At 40.9% G+C, this 24,413-nt stretch overlaps 1 protein-coding gene across 3 annotated transcripts in view; it reads left to right on the top strand.

Annotated features, from left to right (window-relative positions):
- JAK1 (Janus kinase 1) overlaps positions 1 to 24,413 on the top strand; it is a 241,822-nt gene that overhangs the window by 85,980 nt on the left and 131,429 nt on the right. The window lies entirely within an intron of this gene.

Below are 24,413 nucleotides of genomic sequence, written 5' to 3'. Positions count from 1 at the left end.
TCTTTAAATTAGAGTAAAAGATAATTTTCTATTGACTCAGAATTAGAAGGTAGCTTCTAAAATCATTTCCCTTGCTCACCTTCTGAATTCAACCTCATTTTTTTTAAATGAAACTTTTCCTAAAGATGCCCCAGATCTTTGGAGATTAGTTACGAAAACCTTGAAGTTTAATGATTAAATTGCACTGGCCTAGTGCTCTCGGAGTCAATCCCAGCACATTCAGTGTTTGACAGGAAGTGTCTGATGCAAATTCGAAAATTTGCTCCTGAAACTGCTCCTTTTTGCATTTTTGAACTGGGTGGCTCCTCCTGTGTCTAGCTCCAGAGAGGCAAATAAAATTCAGAATGGCATAGCCACGAGGGACCACAGCTTTACGGCATGAATTGTGATGGTGCTTGGGAGTCTCATCCTTCCCCTCGACCTTCCTGTCTCACTTAGAGACCAAGAGGCCAAAGTCCCGTCCGTTCTTTGACTTCTATTCTACTGTGGCTTTGCTCTGCTCTTGACTGAGGTTTATATGCGAGACAGAAAAATATCTGACTTAGAAAGGTGCATTCTTAACTCTGTTTTATTTCTTTAATTCCATAGTATCTTATTTCTATCTGATTCTTTTTATTATTTATAAATCTTGTCTTGAGAATATTGTAAGTTTAGAGGTCAGGTCCTCACAGACTGAATGCTGCCAGCGATGATGGAGTGACCTTGCAGGGTTATTTACCTTGAAGAGGTCATCAGGGTGTAAGCCTCTGCTCCTCAGTCTCAAATTTTTGTCAATACTGAGAATGAACGCATTTCAGAGATGAACTCACATTGTCCAAGCTTATAATATGCATAAGGTGATAGATAAACCGAGAATGCTGATATATTATGTGTGTGATCTTGGAAAATTCCACTAGAAAATAAGTTCCACAAAAGGCAGAGAGTCTGTTCTCCGCCATGTCTCCAGTGCTAGTTCAGTGCACAGTGTGATAGGTGCTCAGCAAATATGTGAATGCATGATTTAATCCCTCATTGCCAGTTTTCTCTGTGTAAATCAAGTACCATATATCTCATTGATTGTTTGAGAACTTTGAGAACTAATTTATAAGCACTTAGCATGGTATTTGCCACAAAGTAAGCATTCAGTAAATTTCTCATCAAAGATTGACACCTATTAAGTTTTTATTTTACTTTTTGCTTATTTTACTTGAAATGAAACATCAATTCTATTTGTATATATATTTGTTTTACCCCTCACTCATTTGGGGGGAAATTAGTTTGAAATATGAAAATGTATATTGAATGTTCACCGTGTGGGTTACAAATACAATGCTTGTGCCATGTAGGAACCTAATCCAATGAAGGAAATAGACTTACAAAATGACTGTATATAATACAAGACTACATATGGAGCTATAGAAAAAGGCATGGAATAGGGCTGGGGGCATTCTGAGTAAGGGCAGGAGGGTTAAAGGTCTATTTGCTAATAAAACTGTTGCTTATGCTGAATTAGAAAGCAGTAGGAAATATATTCTTGACACATAAAAGACAAGTGATGGTTTAAAGATGGTACTATTCTTAAAAGGTTATGGTTAATATAAATTTTTTTCATTGTCTCATATTCTAATTCTTTGAAAATTTATAATCTATATAGAGTGTTGCATGGCAATGCAGAATTAATCAGAGTGTTTAATCAGTTGGAATATTCTGTTTTTCAAACTATTTTAGACAAACACATTTGAAACTGTTCTACCAAGAATAATACAGTTCTTTTTTTTTTTTAAGTTTATTTATTTTGAGAGAGAGAAAGAGAGAGAGAGAGAGAGAGAGAACAAGCAGGGGAAGGGCAGGGAGAGGGAGAGAGAGTGAATCCCAAGCAGACTCTGCACAGTGTGGAGTCTGACATGGGGCTTGAACTCATGAACCACGAGATCATGACCTGAGCTGAAACCAAGAGTCAGACGCTTAACTTACTGAGCCACCCAGGCACCCAAGAATAATACAGTTCTACCAAGTGACATCCTTTTGTTGTATAAAAACAAAACTAAAAATTAAAAAAGTATACATGTAAATATTTATTTTTTGGTAATTTATAATCACAGTATCCTTGGCACTTGGAGGAGGAGATAGAGACAGAGATAGAAGTAGATATCTCCCCCATGGTCCAGACAGGCATGTTTCCTTGTTGTCCCTTCCTGTACAGCAGCTGTCTATCCTGTTCATCATTATACTGGCCTCCCTTGAGTTTCCAGTTTTATTAGATTTCCCCATTTGGGGTGGACTTTAGTTCAAGCTGATTTCTAACAACCAGTCTTCTGAGATCGTCAGATTTCTCAGGAGTAGCTTGATTTTTTATATGAAATCAGCACTTTTTAAATGTTGCCAATCAATTCCAACTTATTTGTTTTTAAAGTGCTATACAAAAAAAATTTACCAAGGACCATACATGGGCCTCAGTGTATTAGCTTATAATCTCTGTTCTAAACAGGCTAAGCCATCAACCCATGTGTATTTTATATATACAATGTAGAATACGTTTTGCTAGCATGCATCTGTTAGATACAATATCCACAAATTTGGAAAGTAAAGTCCAATTTCAGATTTCTTTTTATTTTTCTTTATAAATGTACATGTGTCTAGACTTTTTTTGGTTCCGTGAATATGGTCACTATACCTGCAATATAAGGAAATGTAGGGCACAGTCCCTGCCCTCAAAGAATTTTTACATCCTGTGCGGTATAGAATGTGAGATGGATTGAAGCATCAAGAGATTTAAAGAAAGAAGAACACCCAAGAATTTACTAGCTCAGTCTGGGTCTGTTTTAAAGGAGCCAGAGGGAGAATGGGTGTGATGGCACTAGAATGAAAGGGGCAGATATCTGATGTTTGCAGGAAGTTGTGACAAGAATTGATAACTGAATAGACGTAGTGTAAGAATAAATGAGAAATTGTATTTGTTCTTCTGTAATTGGAAAATCCTAACCAAGCATTGTGTTGCATGACTATCCAAAGGGGTCCCTTCAGTGAATTTGGAAGGAAATAAAAAAGCTCAATGTCACTTTCTTTTTGGTTTGTTCATTTCTTATAAACCAAAAGCAATGTGGAAGATTTTCTAATTTATAAAAGGCTCAACAGATATAATAATTTACATAATTAAAAGGCAGGAAAAACCCAAGTATTAGGGGAAATGTTTTAGCTGATATATTCATGTATATTATCCTCTTTTATTACCTTCTCATCTTACAGGATTGCCTTTCTTTTTTTGAGAGAGAAAGAGAGAGAGAGAGAGAGAGAGAGAGAGAGAGAGAGAGAAAATCCTGATGCAGGGCTCCATCCCATGACCCTGGGATCCTGACCTGAGCCAAAATCATGAGTCGGACGCTGAACCGACTGAGCCAACCAGGTGCCCTGTCTTTCATTTTTAATCAACAAAAAATACATGTCCACAGTTACATCAAGATTTTAAAATATCTGTAGGCTTCTCATGTTGAAAAGCTTCATTGAAATAGACCATCAGTATTCTCCCAAATCAATGCGATTAGTTCCACTAAGGGCATTTCACTGGCATCTGATTGTTTGAAGGGGCTATAGGGAAACTGATGACATTAAGTAAGATAGATTATGGATACCATTCAACTCTCATCTCTCCATGGACCTAGCAGGCATAGCTTGCATTATTGCTAATGGGAGTTTTGAGTTTACCATTAAAAGTGTATCAATCTCCTAATCCTTGCAGAACACAAATGGGGTTTAACTTTCGGTATAACTTGTTAATTGGTTGACAACAGCCTCATTGTAAATGATTGACACCCGACAAGTTTTTTTTTGTTTTTTTTTTTAAGGTTTATCTATTTTTGAGAGAGACAGAGACAGAATGTGAGTGGGTTAGGGGCAGAGAGAGGAGGACACAGAATCCAAAGCAGGCTCCAGGCTCCAAGCTGTCAGTACAGAGCCCGATGCAGGCTCGAACTCACGAGCTGTGAGATGATGACCTGAGCTGAAGTCAGACGCTCAACCGACTGAGCCACCCAGGTGCCTCCAAACAAGTTTGTTTGTTTGTTTGTTTGTTTGTTTGTTTGTTTTGCCCATTCTCTTGCCCCTTTCTAGTTCCAGAACCAAAGGACATTTGTCAGCAGCCTAGAATAAAGACAACAGTGGGAGACTTCGGTTGCAGATTCAGGCCAACAGGGAAGACATCAGATAGGGTTATGTTTGCTGCACTTCAGGAATGTCCGGTGTCACATTTGAATGTCAGTGCAATTCTGTCTTGAGAGTAGGTTGTCGTCTTAGACTGGGCAGTTATAACAAAGTACCGTAGCTTGGGTGACTTATACGCAGTAGAAAATTTTATTTCTCACAGTTCTGGAGGCTGAAAATCTGAGATCATGGTGCCAGCCCGGTCAGGTTCCAATGAGCACCCTCTTCTGAGTAGCAGACTGCCAGCTTCTCATTGTGTACTCACATGGCAGAAACAGGGATCCACCCTTGTGACCTAATCACCTCCCCAAAGTCTTCTCTTCTAATACTTTCATACTGGGGGTTAAGATGTGAACATATGAATTTGGTGGAGGGTGGGGGGGACACAAATGTTCCACTCATTGCAGTTGAACCTACCTAAGACACCCATGTAGAGACTAATTATCCAAGTTGCCTTCAAGTTTCTTGTCCACGGTCACCACACTTGCACATATGGAAATTGGGACTAGAACCTAAATCTTATGGCAACAAGCCCAGTGCTTTTTGCAGGGCCCCAAACTGCTTCTCAGTCCTTCGGTTTAACAAGTGTTTCTTCAGGGCCCGTTTCATCAGGCTCTAAGGATGGCAAGAGGGCTTGCATTGCTGCCTTCTCTCAAAGGACTTAGAGTTTATTTGATCAAAATTTGTGTACATGTGAAATGGCTGCAAGCATCAATTGTATTTTCATGAAGTGTTTTAGGAATGTAGAGAAAGGAGAAATTGTGGGCTGTTCATTGGGGAAATTTTCATGGAGGAGGCCTGTGGGTGTTCATGGATGCTCTACAACAAATAAAATAACTAAGAAACTAACCCTTTTGAGCACCTAGTCTGTGTTGGGCACTGTGTGAGGTACCTCTCATACTTTCTTTCATTTAGGCCTCGTTATCCTCTGAGGTTGGTGTTATTACTGTCCACGTTGCTGATGAGAAGATCAGTGTTCAGAGGAGTAGAAGGCACACTTGTCCAAGGCACACGGTAGGAGCAAAGACAATGTTGAACATAGGAGGACACCAGTGTCTCAACTCTTAACCACTATTGTACAGATTTTATAGTAAGTAGATTTAAAAATCTAACTTAAAATTTTTAAATTTTATTTATTACAAAATTTTTAAAAAATGTTTCTCATCTTTGAGAGAGACAGAGTGCAAGCAGGGTAGGGGCAGAGAGAGAGAGGGAGACACAGAATCCGAGGCAGGCTCCAGGCTCTGAGCTGTCAGCACAGAGCCCGATGCCGAGCTCAAACCCACAGACTTTGGGATCATGACCTGTGCCAAAGTTGGATGCTAAGGGGCGCCTGGGTGGCTCAGTCGCTTAGGCATCCGACTTCAGCTCAGGTCATGATCTCATAGTCTGTGGGTTTGAGCCCTGCGTCGGGCTCTGTGCTGACAGCTCGGAGCCTGGAGTCTGCTTCAGATTCTGTGTCTCCCTCTCTCTCTGCCCCTCCCCTGCTCATGCTCTGTCTCTCTCTGGCTCAAAAATAAATAAAAACTTTAAAAAAAAAGTTGGATGCTTAACTGACTGAGCCACACAGGTGCCCCTAATTTTTTTTAATTTTAAAGAGAGAGGTAGATCAGTAGAGAGAGAGAGCACGTGCACATATGATATGGGGAGAGGGGCAGAGGAAGAGAGAGAGAATCTTAAGCAGTCTCCACACTCAGTGTGGAGCCTGACACAGGGCTTGATCCCATGACCCCAAGAGCATGACCCAAGCTGAAATCAAAAGTTGAACGCTCAACAGACTAAGCCACCCAGATGCCTCCCAAATCTGACTTCTTACAAATATGTGTAAAAATGTGTCTAGGTCTCTAAAACAAAAAAGCAATTAGAGTTCCCCTTTCCCTTAACATGTTGGCAGACCTGTGGGATAGAACAGAGAAAGGGGATCTATTATGTTCTAAGCTCTCACTTTATAAAACAAAATTCTGGGGGCACCTGGGTGGCTCAGTTGGTTAAGTGTCTAAAGCTTTTAAAGAGACCCAGGCTTTGTGGCCTAATATTTTGGGGACAATCTGCTTCAGGAAGTTGAGATGACACAGCTTTGTTCTCTAAGCCATTGAGGGAGGTGATCCAGGAGGAGAGCTCATCTCCCTGCATAAGTTTGTAGAGCTATCAAATATGGTTTACCATATTTACTTTCTAGAACTTTTATTCAGTGTACTTTTTATACATACATATTTACAGTACAAAAATGTTTCTGTGCTCATTTTAAAGTGTTTTTTCCCCAATGCCCTATGTCCTACATCAGCAGTTTCTGTCAGCACGTGGTACTTGGCCAGCATAGTGCTGGTTGGTGCCTCCTTCCCCACTGGGGTTGCCAAGTGTACAACATGGAGGAAAAAGGCTTCAAGCAATTGGTAGAGAAATAGGCAACTTTAGGTCCCTGGGCTCAAAGGAGGGGATAAGAAGAAGCTGGAAAATTAAGTGGAGGGTCTACAAGAGCCGTTTAATTAGTTACTTTTTTTATTGTAATGAAATATGTATAACACAAAATATGCCATTTTAACTATCTTTAAGTGTACAGTTTAGTGACAATAATTATCGAAAAAGTTGTGTAGGGGTGCCTGGGTGGCTCAGTTGGTTACATGTCTGGTTCTTGATTTTGATTTGTGAGATCAAGCCCCATGTCTAGCTCTTCTCTTTCTCTCTTTCAAAAATAAATAAATAAACATAAAAAAAGAAAGAAAATGCTGTGTAACTACTACCATGATCTATTTCCAAAACTTTTCCATCTCCCCAAACAGAAACTCCATACCTATCAAGCAAAAATTTTCTTATTATGCCTTCCTCCAGCCCCTGATAAACACTAATATACTTTCTGTCTTTATGAATTTGCCTATTCCAGATAGACAATATTCTAGATAGAAATATTCCAGATATTTCATATGCTCATACATTTCATAAAATATTTTTCCTTTTGTGTCTGACTTATTTCAAAGTTCATCCATACTGTAGCATGTATCAGAACTTCATTCCTTTTTATGGCTGGATTTTCTATTGTACATATATATCACGTTTTGTTTATCCATTTATTTGTGGATGGACACTTGGATTGTTTCTACGTTCTGGCCATCGTGAATAATGTTGCAATGAACACTGGCATACGAATGCCTGTTTGAGTCCCTCTTTTCAATTGTTTTGAGTACATACCAGGAGTGGAATCACTGGGTCATAGGGTAATTCTATGTTTAACTTTTTGAGAAACTGCCGAACTATTTTCCACAGGGACTACACCATTTTACATTCCCAGGGCCCAGCCAACAGAAGGTGAAGCAATGCTCTTTGGAATGGCCCATGGGGTCCAGGTTGGACAGGCAGGCCTACTGGCTCATGGGCAGGAGCAGCAGGGGCTCCACTTCTGGGGGTGGTAGGTGGTCCCATATTTCTCTTATTTGCAAAGTCCTAGCTATAATCCAAGACTTCAGGGGTCTGTCCACCATGTACTAGAGCTTGAGGTAGGTGGAGTGTTCATTCCTTAGTTCCTCCAGCTTTGGCTGCAGCAGGATATCCTTCTTGGTCCAATTGGCAAAGAGCAGTTGGTACATGGTGTAGTCATCCAGGTCCTTCATGATGTCACAGATCACCTGCAGCATCCCTCAGATGCTTTGGGATGCCCGTTCCTCCCATAGTCACACCAACAGACTTCACCATCTTGATGACAGGGTTAGATTTATTGTCTGGACAGATGGCTTTTGCCTGGGTAGACTAGCAGCCCATTTGAGCCCTGGAACGTACTCAACGATGTCTTCCATCTTCATGGTTTCCTGGTACTGGGACATCTTTCCTTCTAGCGGGAAACTTGGGATGGATGCCTTTACAGAAAATCTTGATGACCAAACGCACTAAGCCCTTGTCATCATGGCCAGAGATGAGTATATAGGGCGAATTACCAGGTTTTGGTGGATTTGAGTCAATAGGTAGATATGCTGGCCAAAGGGGAGGCCTAGAATGTGATGGGGTTATAGCAGGATGAAGTAGAACCACTGGGTATCATGGCCAATATTCTCCTTGTTGATGAGCCACAGTGGGTACTTGATATCCAGGCTTTTAAGGTGATATCCAGTAGTGGATAGCTGAGCAGGCTATAGAGGAACCAGACTGGGGAGACCACCACATGCCCCAGTATTCTCAGCTGGGCCTTGTGGTGTTGTCTGCTGTCCAGGCCAAGACAGTTGGACTGCCTCTTTTCACTTCCTTAATAATATCCTTTGATGCACAAAAGTTCTTAGTTTTGATGAAGTTCAATTTATTTATTTTTTTCTTTTGTTTCTCATTTGATGTCTTATCTGAGAACCCATTGCCACAGCCAGAGTCACCAAATTTATCCCTATATGTTCTTCTAAGAGTTCTATGGTTCCATTTCGAGTTAATTTTTGTATATGACATGAACTAGGGGTCCAACTTCATTCTTTTGCATGTGGAAATCCGGTTGTGCCAGCATTATCTGTGGAAAAGACTAATTTTCCCCTGTTGAATGGACTTGGCGTCTCTGTGGAAAATCAATTGGACATAAATATAGGGGTTTATATCTGGGCTCTCAATTCTTTCCATTGGTCTATATGTCTATCCTTATGCCAATATCACATGGTTTTAATTACTTTAGCTTTGTAGTAAGTTTTGAAACCAGGAGGTGTGAGTCCTCCAACTCTGATCTTTTTTAAGACTATTTTATGTATTCTGGGCCCCCAGCAACCATACGAATTTGAGAATAGGTTTTTCCATTTCTGCAAAAAAGGCTGTTAGAATTTTGGTAAAGATTGTGTTGAATCTCTAAACCACCTTGGGGAATATTGCCATCTTAACAATATTAAGTCTTCCAATCCATGAACATGGATGTCTTTCCATTCAAAGCCATATCTTGGAAATATTGTGGTTTTGGTTCCAGACCACCACAATAAAGCAAATATCACAATAAAGCAAGTCAAATGAATTTTTTGGTTTTGCAGTGCATATAAAAGTTATGTTTACACTAGACTGTAGTCTATTAAGTGTGCAATAACATTATGCCTAAAAAACCCAATGTATATACCTTAATTAAAATATACTGTATTGCTATAACTGACTGAGCCACCCAGGCGCCTCTGATTTTCTTTTTTTTAAAGGGTTTACATGTTTTTATTTACTTTTGAGAGTGAGAGAGAGAGAGAAAGATCAAGCTACCACAATCATGGCAGGGGCAGAAAGAGAGGGAGACACAGAATCTGAAGTAGGCTCTGAGCTGTCAGCACAGAGCTTGATGCGGGGGTCGAACTCATGAACCGTGAGATCATGACCTGAGCCAAAGTCTGATGCTTAAATACACCGAGCCCCGCCAGGTGCCTACATTGATTGATTTTCTTAATGTTAAACTACTCTTGCATTCCTGAGAAAAATCCCACCTGGTCATGGGGTATAATCCTTTTAATATGCTGTTAGATTTGGTTTCCAAGTATTTTGTTGAGGCTTTTTGCATTCATGAGGGATATTGGCCTGTAATTTTCTTTTCTTGTGATGTCTTTATCTGCCTTTGGTATTGGAGTAATGCTGGTCTTATAGAATGAATTAGGAAGTGTTCTCTCCATCATGATTAAGTGCATCAACTTTGGAGGCAGGTGGTGTAAATTTTAATTCTTCCTCTGCTACCAAAAAGTTTGTAGCAAGTTATTTTGTCATTTACCTTCTCTAAACTTAATTTTCCCTTCTGTAAAATGGGAGTATTAGGAGAATTCATTGGGATCATTCATTGTAAAGCTAGTGGTGTGCTGGTAAATGTTTAACAACCAGCTCTCAGAGGATGTGGAGGTGGAAAACCCTGATTTGGAGTGTTTGGGGGCGCCTGGGTGGCGCAGTCGGTTGAGCGTCCGACTTCAGCCAGGTCACGATCTCGCGCTCCGTGAGTTCGAGCCCCGCGTCGGGCTCTGGGCTGATGGCTCAGAGCCTGGAGCCTGTTTCCGATTCTGTGTCTCCCTCTCTCTCTGCCCCTCCCCTATTCATGCTCTGTCTCTCTCTGTCCCAAAAATAAATAAACGTTGGAGTGTTTGCCAATTTCCATGTGGTAACTACTCCTGCCATTACTGGTTTTAAGGTGCAAATAGAGTTAAAGAGACATGCACACAGTCTGTTCTCACATGCCAGTGGGAGCTGACTCCAGCACATTGGTTTTGTTTTTTAAGTGTGAAGTACACAATAGGTTATCAATCGATAAATATCATTTTCAGTTGCCTTTAACAAAAATAAAATAAATGAAAATAGGATGATTCCTGCAAAGCAAGGTATATAATCTCCCTCTCTATTGCCTTCTGTTCTAAAATATTCTATATTTAATGTTATCCTTGGATAGTCTATCCTCTGTGGAAATCACATTTTATACCCATTTTCTAATTTTAGATCTTGTTATCATTGTTTATACTGAACATAATCACAGGGAGGATGGTCCTTGCCCACAAGTCTGTTTGCCCTGCTGGCAACTGGCCGCACCTGGAGGGACTTGTTGCTCCTAACTGCTTAACATACTAACCTTGATGGCTGCAGGGAAACTTAGAAGCATCATTCTGCCTTGGCTCCCTGGTTGCTAAGGTCTTCTGCTTGATATTGGCCCTGGCAGGAATCACCAGCCAGTCCTGCTTTCCCTGGAAGACACACATAGATTGCCCAACCGCCACCATTGGGCAAATGATTCAGCAAATGTCATGCCCTCTACACTTTTGCTCAGACCTGGTCTTAAGAAAATTTATGAAGGAAACAAAGACTATCTTACCCTGTCTCCTGGGCACCTAGTCTTAAACCCTTGACTAAGTCACTGTGTTGTCTCATGTTCTTTATCCATCCATCCATCTATCCATCCATCCATCCATCCATCCATCCATCCATCCATCCATGACTTACAGAATGCTTGTGGCTGCATATATGAAGATGCTAGATGGGCGTAGTGTCCATAAACTCACAGCTTGGGATGGGGCCAGGTGGTGTGGAGATAGAGATGCAAATGAATACTGAGAATAAGGTATGATAAGAAAAAGCACGAACGTATATGCAAAGTATTATGGGAAACTAAAGGATGAATTCTGTTTGCCTGGAGGAGCTATGGAGGTTTTTGCAGGGTGTGTGCAGGTAACCAAAGGGTGAAGCAGAGGTTTGGGCCAGATTATGACAGACTTTCTATGCTCAACGTGCCATTAAACTTGATCCTCCAGCAACAGGGAGTCTTTCTTTCCTTTCCTCTTCCATTGCCCTGTATCTTAGTACTTCAAGGCCCTGGTCCCTGCTAATAAAATAATAACCAACTTTTTTAGGGCTTACAGTGTGCCAGATACTGTACTAGGTGCTTTAAATTCATTATTTAACTATCTTCACAACAACCTTAGAAGACAGAAAATATCATCCTCGTTTTACAGAAACGTTTTACATAAAACGTTTTACAGTTTTATGATAAAACTGAGATTTAAAACTCCAGGTCACAACTGGGAATAGGCAGAGCTATAACCCACTTCTGATTCACAGCCAAGACTGTGCTCCTAGAAACATGAGCCAGTAGGACTTGGTATTGTTGAGGCATCGGGAAGAGTGGTTCCATCTCCCCAAACCCACCTCCAAAACTTCCCTATGTTTTATGATGCTCATACCTCAAACCCTCTTACCTCCTACCTGGGCTGATAACAACCATCTGAAAACACCTTGTTTAGGAGACATTCATAGTTATTGGGGAGAAGGGCTTTGGAGGATGTTGATGGCAGTGTCAACTTACCCTCAAGGACTGTGGTTGCTTCTGGGTGATGTTGAATTAACTATTCATCTGCTCATGCATAAGTCACCTAATGCCCCTCCCAAATAATGTAATGTGTTAGCCCAGTTAAAAACACCCACCCAGATAAACGGACCGTCAGTTCTGTCAACTCCCATTGTACACTCTCTGCAAAAGGAAGCAGGAATTCTCTTTAACCTTGCCAGGCAGAGTTAAATTTATATATGAAATTAACTTTATATTAAATATGCATATATTTATAGGCATAATTTAACTCTAAAATTGTGTGTACAAATGAGTAACCTGAAGCTCAGGAAGATGAAACCACTTGTTCAAGGTCATAGAATTGGTTTTCTTCCTACTATTGAAGGACTCTAACATTGGGGTGGTCTTTAGTCTGTATCCTAGCAAATAACTGCCCTTTTTTTTAATAATGAGACTTGGAATGTCCCTGAAGGAGTGTTATTTTAGAGATGTGGTGTAGTGAAAAGAGCAAGGGCTCTGAAACCAGGTATTCCTGCATTAAGATTCTAGCGCCTACTCTGTAGTGGTGTGACCTTTGGCAAATCACCTCACATCACCTGAAAGGCTGACTGTGGGAATTGCAGCAGATGACTGGCCCCTGGGGTATCTCAGTACAGGTTAGTCCTTTCCAGCTCTCCTCAGTGTAACACGAATGGACATCTCCAGCCATCTCAAGCAAATTGGTTACACACACAATACATTCTTAGAGGTATGTTAACTCAATTTAATCAAAATAAATTCCTGACATGTGGTATTTTGAAGGGCAATTTGGGGAAGGTATTGTGAAACTAGGCAAGTTATACAGCTCCCGCAAGTGGGACTCAGCAGACCAATCAGGGAGGCCCATGACCCATGAGACTTTTGGAGAGGAAAGAGAAACGCTGCTGTATTGGGGACACAAAATATCTGGTCACATAACACAGGGATAGATGGAAGGAGAAATAGTAATAGAAGGCATCAGAGGACAGATTTCCAGAGAATGATGCCCATAGTACATGCTGTGTGAATGTTGGGGAGAGAGACCAGTTGCAAGGGGCCAAGGAACCCACTATGATGCCCCTCCTGCATTCTCTCCTGCTTTTGTCCCCCCATAGCACTTTGGGTTTCTCTTAGAGTCACCAGTGCACTTACCTCTTTGTAACAAGGTGGAGAAAATGTCACTATCTTTTTTTTAAGTTTATTTATTTTATTGAGAGAGAGAAAGAGAGAGTGAGCAAGGAAGGGGCAGAGAGAGAGGGAGAGAGAGAATCCCAAGCTGGCTCTGTGCTGTCAGTGCAGAGCCTGGTGTGGGGCTTGAACCCACGAACTGTGAGATCGTGACCTGGGCCAAAATCAAGAGTCGGACACTCAACTGACTGAGCCACACAGGCACCCCCAGAAAATATCACTATCTCTTAATAACTGGTGCCAAAATTCCTCTTGGAGCTAGAAGCATCTAGGTTTGGAAAGCTGGGTAGAACAGAATCATTTGGAGAGCTTGAGGCAGAGTGTTGAGACTCGAGGACTTGGGTGTTAGAGGAGGGGCCGCTTGCTGTGGGTACTACAGGGAGAATGTGCAATCCTTGGGGGCAATCTGGGATGGAGAGCATGAGGAAAAGAGAGGAGGGAGGGCAGGGGGAAAAGGGAGAGAGCGGCTAGCAGTGCACCCGAGCTGTGATTCCTCCCTACCCTTCCCTACGTCTCCAGTGATGACCACCAAACCCAGGCACCTTCATCAAAGGTGAGTGCCTTTGATGAAAAAACTGGGAAGGGGCAGAGTTTCATTGCAACATTGTGCAGGACAGATTAGATGTGAGGAAGTGGAAGTGTCCCTTCGGATGTTATTCGTCTCTTGGAAGGGCTGTATACTTGCAGAGGCCAATGAGGGGTTGGGGTCTCAAACGAAGTTTACCCAGATCTTTGAGAGGCAAAGGGACCTCAGCTGACTTCCGAGTTGTATCTCTAATTTCTTTCTCTTTCCTTCTTTACCTTTCCCTCCCCTCCAAAGCTTACCCAGTACAGCACCTGACATATAGTAGGCACTCTGTAAATATTTGTTGTGCTGAATCATGTAAATATTATGTATGGTTTCTGCTGTCGTGGTACCTAAAATTGAGTAAAGACAACACACATGTATTTCACACATAAAAATAAACCAAATTCTAAAAATTCTGGGAAGGAAATAAATACCATCTAAACAGGTTTAATACTTTCCCACCTCTTTGTTTTTTTAGTATCCTTCAAGTTCAACTCATATCACACCCTCCAGGAAGTCTATCTGGACTTTCAGTGATGTTTCCTGTCTCTGAGATCTTATGCCATTTCCTGTCTGTGTCAGCCATTTGACACTTGATCATTTATTTTTCAAATGGATGTTTTGCCTTTTCCTCTATATACTGCAGTCTCTGAGGACCACCCTTGCTAAGGGCCTAGTATAGTATCCTGTACACATAGTTGTTCAATTGATTGTTACTGATCGTATGTATCTTGCATCAGACTCTCAGAAACTGAAGAATTTATTATGTACTTAGCACATCCTGGTACTGAATAAATATTGTTGAATTGAGTTGAATTGTTGGCTGCCACAGACCTCTGAGAATCTCTGATTCCTAGATCTCACCCTCCTGCCAGAATAAGAGAAGATTAGAACTTGGGAAGAGATCAAATCTAATTCGTGTTAAGCTATAATTTATTTTCCTATTGCTTTGGGGCATGTAATTTAGGCTTTGTACTCCAAATGAAAATATGATTTATTGGCCAGTCACTTTCACATGGATGCTATGAGGTTAAAAAAATAAAGATGCACAGAATTTTGATGCTGACAGATATTATCAACTCAGAAGTATGAGCTCAGAGAGGTCAAACAGACTGCCTTATGTTTCCTCGGTTTGTTCCAGAGCTCACTGAGCATTTGGGTCCCACGCTTTCTGGTTCGTTGGCTTCCCAGGCTCTATTCTTGGTTGTCAGAATAGCATTTCTTCATAGTGTTTTCATTATTAATGCAGCATACTAAGTCCTTGGGGTGGAATAAACCTCATTATTAGAGCTAGTAAGTCAGGCCAAGGCAATCTGATATTCTTATAAAATTGAATAGATTTTGAAGTAAAGAATCCTTGAGCTCACTACCTTCCAAGGGGGCCATCATCTCATTTATCCTACCTATATATAACATCATATATATACACCCTGTAAGTGGACACTTCTGCGTGGACATTCATTATAACAGTTTTATTGATTCTGTTGTACTGCTGTTAATTACATGAACCACAAAAACCTTCAGTTAAATTAAGCCATAATAAATAAGATTAATAACTCTGCTCTGTATATTGAGTGTTTTTACAAGAAACAATGTTGATCTTTTCAGAAATTACTACATTGATGCCTCGTAAAATAATTATATCATATATGTGGACTTTTTTTTTTTTAGTAAAAAAGCTTTTGCGTGTCTTCTAATAACTAATGGTGTGAACTACGATTAATTATCCTCATGATAACCCTATGAAGTGGACATTATGATCTTCCTCACTTACAGGCGAAGAAAATCAAAGCTTATGGAAATTTGGTATCTTGCCCAAGATCCCACAGTAGGGGAGGCCGAGACTGAATGCGATAAGATATATGTACTTAGCACAGTGCTGGGCAGATAGTGTGTTGAATAAATGCAATTGGAAAAGTCAGCATGAAGTGAAAATCAGTGAAAAGGAAGACAAAAGCTGTTTTGAAGGTGGTACACAAAGTATATATTAAAAGTTCCTGTATATAAGAATGCCTGGATGGCTCAGTCGGTTAAGCGTCCGATTTTGGCTCTGGTCACAATCTCACGGTTCGCGAATTTGAGCCCCGTGTTGGGCTCTGTGCTGACAGCTCAGAGCCTGGAGCCTGTTTCAAATTTTGTCTCCCTGTCTCTCTGCCCTTCACCTGCTTGTGCTCTGTCTCTCTCTCTCAAAAATAAATAAATATTTAAAAATTAAAAAAAAAAAAGAAGTTCCTGTATATAAAACATGTATGACTAAAATTTGATTCTGAGCTTCCTAACAATCAGCAGGACAAATACAATCAGTTATATGAGTGGTAAGTAACCTTTCCCAAGAGAAGTATAAATATCTGGAGCTCAGACCTAAAGGCCTTTTTTTTTTTTTTCAATATATGAAGTTTATTGTCCAATTGGTTTCCATACAACACCCAGTGCTCATCCCAAAAGGTGCCCTCCTCAATACCCATCACCCACCCTCCCCTCCCTCCCACCCCCCATCAACCCTCAGTTTGTTCTCAGTTTTTAAGAGTCTCTTATGCTTTGGCTCTCTCCCACTCTAACCTCTTTTTTTTTTCCTTCCCCTCCCCCATGGGTTTCTGTTAAGTTTCTCAGGATCCATATAAGAGTGAAACCATATGGTATCTGTCTTTCTCTGTATGGCTTATTTCACTTAGCATAACACTCTCCAGTTCCATCCATGTTGCTACAAAGGGTAAAGGCCTTTTTTTCAAGACACAGCATTTAACCTCCTAGCGAGAACCTTGGAGGATGAGGCAAACTCACCGTGGAATAGATGGGATGGCTGTTAGAAGCCTGGAAAAAGTACCAGCCAAACCTGAGTGAGGTGGAGATGCCTGAGTTGCCCTGACAGAAGGCAGAAGAAGGATTAAGAACTTGAGGGAAAGGGCATGCTAGAGTGGAAAGGCCAGAGGCCCACGAGAGGATTGTTTCATGGGAGACCCAAAGGGTACACCATTCACCAAGACGATTAAGAATGTACTGCAGAGAGGTACCGGTGTCACTAAGAAGTCACTTCTGAAGACCTGGGCTTAAGGTAGGAGAATAGTCCCAGAGCTGGGCTCCTTAATGGCCATGGGCATAATGGGGCTCCCTCTAAGAAATAGAGACCAATTGGAAGCATTTACCTATCAGAAGCCATGAGGCCACAATACCCTAATAACCAGTAGAGTCAGAGGGCCAGCCAAGGGTATGGTCTGCAGGAATTACAGAGAGGGTAAACAGCTCATAGTGTCCCAAGGGACAAATGTGTAGAGAACAAAAGTACTACATAAAATCTAAAAAAGAGAGGGCCTATGATCACGTGGTCCTGTGGTCATATATACCACATATGGCACCACATAAAGCAGCAGACCTTCTAGAGTGCTGGCAGGCCTTGCAAAGGCACATCTGAAGTGACAAATCAGAAACGACCCTCTGAGAGACTGGGTTGTCTTCCTGTAGGATATGCTTTAAATCAGAGACCTCTGTATGACAGTGTGTCCACACCTAGAAGAATGAATGGATCCAGGAACCAAGGAATCAGAGTAGGAGTGGTGACATTTACCATCACTCCTAATGACTCACTGGGGAACTTTGTCCACATTCTGGTCTCTTCAAGTGTTAGGGGTCTTGGACCCTAAACATGGTGTACTCTTGTCAGGGGATGTAACAAGAGTCCCATGGAATTATGAATCATAGCTGTCACCAGGGCCCTTTGGATTCCTCGTCTCCAGGGACCAGCAGGGGAAAAGAGTCACCATCATGGCAGGGAGAATCCATCCTCATCAGTAGGAGGAAGTAGAGTTCCTTTTACACATGTAGCTAGGGAAGAACGTGTGTGGTGCCCAGGAGAACACAAGGTCCTGGCACTCTGTTTCTCCACTGGAACTGTGATTGGAAGTGGATAGCACTCCTGGCCTGAGGAGGGTGTGACTGCAAAGGGCTCAGCCCTCTCGAGGGTGAGATTTGGGTCATGTCACCAGGTGAGCCACCAGGACCTGCCAAAGTAATAGTTAAGAATGAGGGGAATTTAGAATAGAACAGAAAACAAACAAACAGAATGGACAGAAGAGGGAGAGGATGTGAACCAGCTGTGGCTCTGAGACCAACGGCAGTGACCTGGCCATAGTTTGCCTCATTAACCCCCCTTTTCTAAATTTCCCTGCAGACAGACAGATCCATAGACCTGTGGAGGTCCTGCTCCCTGAACCTGCTATAGAAGTTGGCCTGAGCAGTGCAGTGGGTAGAATGTAGCCTTTATGAAAGTGCACTGCCCAGATCTCCTCCTATGGGAGGCATGACTGACCGAGAGTTCCAGCTTTTCCCCTATGCATCCATTGCTATGTTTGTTTAGGGACTAGGCTTCCCATGCCAATGACTGAGCATGGCAAGCATACTAAGGCAGGCTAGTTCCAGTGAACAATGGCCACTTTGGCTTGAAGACTCCCAAGTGGCTTACCCAAGGTTTTCTTGGAAATGCGTTCTTTCTATCCCAACTTCCCTTTCCTCCTCTTTTCTTCCACAGATATCGGAGCTGCATCATGGTCTGGAGTTGAGTCTTCCCTCGCCTTCTTTTGCTTCCTCCCCAGTAAATCTCTTGCTTATCTAATCCTGTCTTACTTGCTTCTTTCTTCTTTTAAGTGTTTTCTTTGGAGAGAGAGAGAGAGAGAGAGAGAGAGAGAGAGAGAGAGAGAGAGAACATGAGCAGGGGAGGGGCAGAGAGAGAGAGAGAGAGAGAGAGAGAGAGAGAGAGACGGAGAGAGAATCCCAACCGGGCTCCATGCTGTTAGCGCATAGCCTGACATGGAGCTTAACCTCACAAACTGTGAGATCATGACCTGAGCTGAAATCAAGAGTTGGACACTTAATCCACTGAGCCACCCAGGTGCCCCGTTACTTGCTTCTTGAAGGACCTAAACTAATGTGTGCTCTCCAGTTAATGACTGGCTAATTTAGTACAGTCCGTACACCTTAATGGAGTTAAACCGTGAGTTTGTATATACCCGCTTACTTAGTCTTCATAAACATTTACTGAGGTAAATGGGCTGGGTAGTATTATTCAGATTTTACATTTGAGGAAACTGAGTATTAATTTAGGAACTTTCCTGGGGTACCCAGCTAGTAAGTGGCAGGGCTGAGCTGAAATTCAAACTTAGATCTATCTCACTCCAAAGTCACCTTTGCTACTCAGCCATTGGACAGTTGGGCTAAGGGCAGAGTTGATAGCTTAAGAGAATCGAAGTTTCTAAGGAAGATGAACCTCATGTTTTAACAGGAGCGAGCTGAGGTAGTTCTCCAAATCAGGACCAAGGTATATCTCCAGCAATAATTTTATGGTAGTACTAATGCTGTTATCAAATACATGATAGAAGCATCAATGTTCTGGAAAGTAATCCCTCAAAAATTTTAGCCTGGAAAGGTTTTAAGGTGGGTGCTCACAATCATACATATATGATTCACTGGCTTTTATCTTTTTTCTTTCTCTGAATTATACTTTTATAACAAATATCTGCTGAACTTTTATGGCATGCATGATTCCTCCCAGGCAAAAATTACATACATTCCTTTTCCTTCCCCATTACATTTAATCAGGCTCTTTTTTCTTACTTTCAGTGTGTCATTATCAGTATTGTTTTTTTTTTTTTTTTTTTTAGTGTTTATCTTATTATTTATTTTGAGAGAGACAGAGAGAGCATGTGCAGGGGAGGGGCAGAGAGAGAAGGAAAGAATCCCAAGTGCCTGAGTATTATTGATGGCCTACTGTTTTCATGGTACTAAGAAATGAGAAAGGATCTCTTTCCTGTAAGTGTAATAATTTCCCCACCTTAGAAGGAGACTGATTCAATGGATTAGAGACCATATAGGAAAAGAATTGTCCAGTTACCATCTTAGTTTAGAGGGAAAAGACCTAACATTTTATTTTAGTTTTTCTTTCTTTCTTTTTTTTTTTTTTTGGAGGGTGGGATGAAGGAAAGGGAGAGATTATTAAATAAAAGCCATTTATTGAATAATATAGTTTCAATATAAATAACAAAAAGTTTCAGACACTTTGGAGCATCCATTGAAAATTCAGGTGGATTAAATATTGGATATTTAAAGCATTGAGCTGTATAAAACCTAGAGTAATATAGAAAAAACATTTGAGTCACCCTCCCTCATTCTGTCTCTTAAATCTTTTTTCCTCCTTAGCATATATCACTATCTGACATTATTCTTTTATTAAATTTTTTTTCAACGTTTATTTATTTTTGGGACAGAGAGAGACAGAGCATGAACGGGGGAGGGGCAGAGAAAGAGGGAGACACAGAATGGAAACAGACTCCAGGCTCTGAGCCATCAGCCCGGGGCCTGACGCGGAGCTCGAACTCACGGACTGCGAGATCGTGACCTGGCTGAAGTCGGACGCTTAACCGACTGCGCCACCCAGGCGCCCCTCTGACATTATTCTAATTACTTACTCATTTACTTGTTTTCAACTATCCTCACCAACTAGGAACCTTCTCTGTCTTGTTTCACTGCTGTATTCACAGTGCAGAATAGTGACAGGCACATAATTTGGTATTCAAGAAATATTTATTGTATTCGTTTGTCTAACCTAGGGAAAGAGGATGGTTTCCTAGAGAATCACGGATGACAGCATAATGCAAACAAACAACCCACAGTAATCAATATACTTCACTATAAGAAAATGGAAAATTTTTACAAGCATATTTTTTTAGAGTAAATAGTATGCTGGAAAAATATATATCAAAAGTAGGACAGAAACGTATTGCTATCTTTATTAGAGATATCATTATTACAAATTGCTAGAAGATACTATGATCCCTGTAGATATCAGGTAAAGAATGAAAACAGAATTTCTCCTGCCTACTCCATAGACACATATTGATAAACTAAAAGAAAAATGAAAAATAGAAACTAGTGAGAAAGCACATGGAAAATTATTAATCTCTTTAATAATCATGGAGATTCATGGGTACCTGGGTGGCTCAGTCAGTTAAGTGTCTGACTTTGGCTCAGGTCATGATCTCGTGGTCTCTGAGTTCGAGCCCCATGTGGGGCTCTGTGCTGACAGCTCAGCCTGGAGCCTGCTTTGGATTCTGTGTCTCCCTCTCTCTCTGCCCCTCACCCGCTCATGCTCTGTTTCCTTCTCTTTCAAAAAATGAATGAACATTAAGAAAAAAAAAGCAAAAAAAAAAAATCATGGAAATTCACAATTAAAAGTAAAAAAAAAATTAAACATTAAAGATGTAAATATTTATTTACTTATTTTATTTTATTTTATTTTATTTTATTTTATTTTATTTTATTTTATTTTATTTTATTTTATTTTATTTTAAAGTAAGCTCTGCACGCAATATGGGGCTCAAATTCACAACCCTGAGATTAAGAGTTGTATGCTTTACTGACTGAGCCAGCCAGGCACCCCAAAGATGTAAATCATTTTAAAATGATAATGTTCATTCTTGCAGAACTTGACATTGTGTATGTTTTTTAGGACAGTGTAAATTTTTGGAAACTTCCTGGAAAGTGACTTGCCAATATGAATCTATGATCAGGAATCTAAAAATATGCAGTCCATTTAACTCAATAATTCCATTTCTGTGAATCTCTCCTAATGGCCTAAATAGTATATATTTAATTATTATTTAAGTTATTTGCATGAGGAAATCTATTAGTTATGAAGACTTCAGTAGTAACAGAAAAATGCTCATATATTGAAATAAATTTAAGGAACACTTTATAAAATTACATGCACACCGTGATTATACTTACATTAAAAATATGGCTAGTGAAAAAAATAACTGGAAGAAAATATATAATATGGTAAGCATATTTATATTAGGGCTGCAAAATTACAGAGATTTTATCTGTCTTGTCTAATTTCCAAGTTTTTGTAATTGAATTTCATCATCTGTACAATGGCATTTTAGTTTTGTTTAGTACAACCTTTTAAAGGCAAACCTTATTGTTTGAATCTATTTTCCCATTGTAATCTAATCTTTTCCAGAGACATAAACTGATGAGCACTCTTAATGAAGATTTACATGTGAAACCCATGTGTATGATTGCTGATTGGATGGAGTGGTTTTTTTTGAGAATTTCCCAATAAGAGGGTTAGTTCAATTTAGATGAATGTTTGTAGTGGGCTTGTAGATTTCATGCCACATGTTACCTATTAGAAGGGGATGTGTGTAGTCCTCCTTCTATACTGTTCTCTGCTTCATATGTTCCTTATAGGGTAACTGTACAATTTTTTTTTCTATTTTCAAACATAAGATTGAATTCCTCATCCAATTTAGTTGGTGTTCTTGGTCAACCTGTCAACTAATTTGGAAAATTTGGGAGTCACGTGCCGTTCTTCCTTTTGCCTCAGCACCCACGTCTAATCAGTCACCGCACAGTCTACTGTATCTCCTCAGGCTTTTGACACTTTCATGCTTATCCCTCCTTAGTCTACTGCTTTAATATTGTTCTTATCACTGGTAGTTTGCGGCTCTACAATGCTGTGGAGATTAATCTTGTCCTCCAATCCATCATCTACCTTATCTTCACATTAGTGGTTCTCAATAGGGGTGGTTTTTGTCCCCCAGGGAACGTTTGGAAATGTCTGAAGACATTTTTGGTTGTCATAACTGGACGAGGAGATGGGTGGGTGGGGGGTGGAGGGCATGGAGGAGAAGCGAGGGGGATTGCTACTGGCATCTAGTGGTTAGAGGACAGAGAGCTGCTGAACATCCTGCAATACACAGGACAGCACCACATAACAAAGAATATTCTAGCCCCAAATGTCAATAGTGCTGAGGCTGAGAAACCCTGCCCTAGGGTGATTCTTGTAAAATGTAAACCTGCTTAAATACCTAAAGAACACACTATGTTTTTCAGGCAAGATTTTTGCATGACTCTTATCTTATTCCCCAGCCACACAAGCATATATGTATTATTGTCTGAATATGCCACAATCCCTCTGGTGCTCCTGTGATTTATCTGCTGCTTATAGCATCTTCTTCCTGACTTCTTCAGGCTAGGTTGGGTAATTCTCCTCTATGACCAGTTTTAGAAGAGCATGAATCACACTGAACGGTCACCCGTCAGTTATCCACTCCAGTGTGAGAACCAGAGGTCAGGAGCTGGGTGTTTTCCCCCAGAATCCTCAGCACTTAGTGCAATGCCCAGTATGGGGAAATATACTCAGCCAAGGCCCTCTCTCCTTATTCCATGTCATGAGTCTTTCATAGAAGTCAGATTCATTCTTGAGTACAATGGGGTCATTGCTGCTGTCCTGACTGGCCTTTATCTTTATTTTTCTCCTTCCCTGAAATGTGGCTCTTTCATGTTTCTGTCTCCATTCATTCACTCCCACCTGTTCTTTAAGGCCCAGCTCAATAAAAATGACTTACCGAGCCCACCACTGTGCCAGACCTGCATTATCTTCTTTATAAAATGTTTATATATTTTGGGGGGCGGGGTGTGCTCAGTGAGAGAGGGAGAGCAGAATCCAAAGCAGGCTCCAAGATCTGAGTTGTCAGCACAGAGCCCGACCTGGGGCTTGAAGCTGCAAACTGTGAGATCATAACCTAAACCAAAGTCAGATGCTTAACCTACTGAGGAACCCAGGCCCCCTGGGGCTGCATTATCTTAGTTCACCTTCGGCATAATCCCTGTAAGGAAGGTATATCCCAATTTAACAGGTGAGGAATGTGATGTGAACAGCCCTGAGTTGCAGATGAGGCAATACATGCACACAAACACCCACAAATGGAGACAGCTGGGGCCACAACCCTCCCTGCTTGCTTCTCCTGTCCTCTCTGTTAACTCTTCTATCTCCTTCCAGAAGGCAGTTTGGAGATCTTTTAGTCTGCCCCTCAACTTTTATGAGTAACCTGTAACTTGTTTAGGGTATCAAAGGTGGCTAATGGTGGGACCCAGACCTAAAATCTAGAACTCTAGAATCAAGTGCTCTTTCACTCACCAGGAACCACACTGGCACTTCTTGCTCAGTATGAGGTAAGTCTTAGTAGTCCCCCAAGTTATCAGGAACCCTCCAGCAGGATTAGCTGGGCAGGTGGGGCAGTCTTAGTTCACAGTGACTGAGCTGCAGAAGCCTGACCTCATGCCTAGGAGGATTTTCCCGGGGAAGGCACTGGATTGTTTCAAGCTTGGGAGTGGAACAGATTTGAAATTTTAAAAGCTCACTGTAGAAAATTAAATAGAGACTGTAGTCTCTTGTATTCTCTAACTGTTGGAACAGTTAGAGAAGCGAAAGGACTAGAGATTCCTTGGAAGTAAAATTGTCAGGATCTGACTGTAGACTGCCTACGGGATATGAATCCTGGTTGTAGTGTGACTTTAAGATACATAAACCTCAATTTGTTTTCTCATAGCTAAAACGAGGATAATACCTACTTTGAGAGATTATTAGTAAAAAATGAAAAGTGCTGAATACATGAATATATTAGGTATCAACAAATGTTCTTTTTTTTTTTTTTTTTAATTTAAAAGAGCTCTTTAAATAGGGCATGGGTTGGATCTGAAGTACCTTGTCTATGTCAAATAAAATTTGTTCTTAAGTTCCTGCTAGTCAGGTGCTCTACAGCTCATCTCTTATTCTGTCGCGACGAGGGGCAGAGGACTGTGATCAAAGCATCGCGGTGCAGGAGCACATCAAACTTGGGAGGTGTCAACCTATGGCCAAAACCTCACAACAATTTTACTTTTTGCCCT

This window comes from Puma concolor, chromosome C1 (assembly GCF_028749965.1).
Source record: "Puma concolor isolate L17-30 chromosome C1, mPumCon1.1.hap2, whole genome shotgun sequence".
In the NCBI taxonomy this organism is placed as follows: domain Eukaryota; kingdom Metazoa; phylum Chordata; class Mammalia; order Carnivora; family Felidae; genus Puma; species Puma concolor.
The sequence above is the reverse complement of the archived record's forward strand: the minus strand, read 5'-3'. Positions and strand labels throughout refer to the sequence as shown.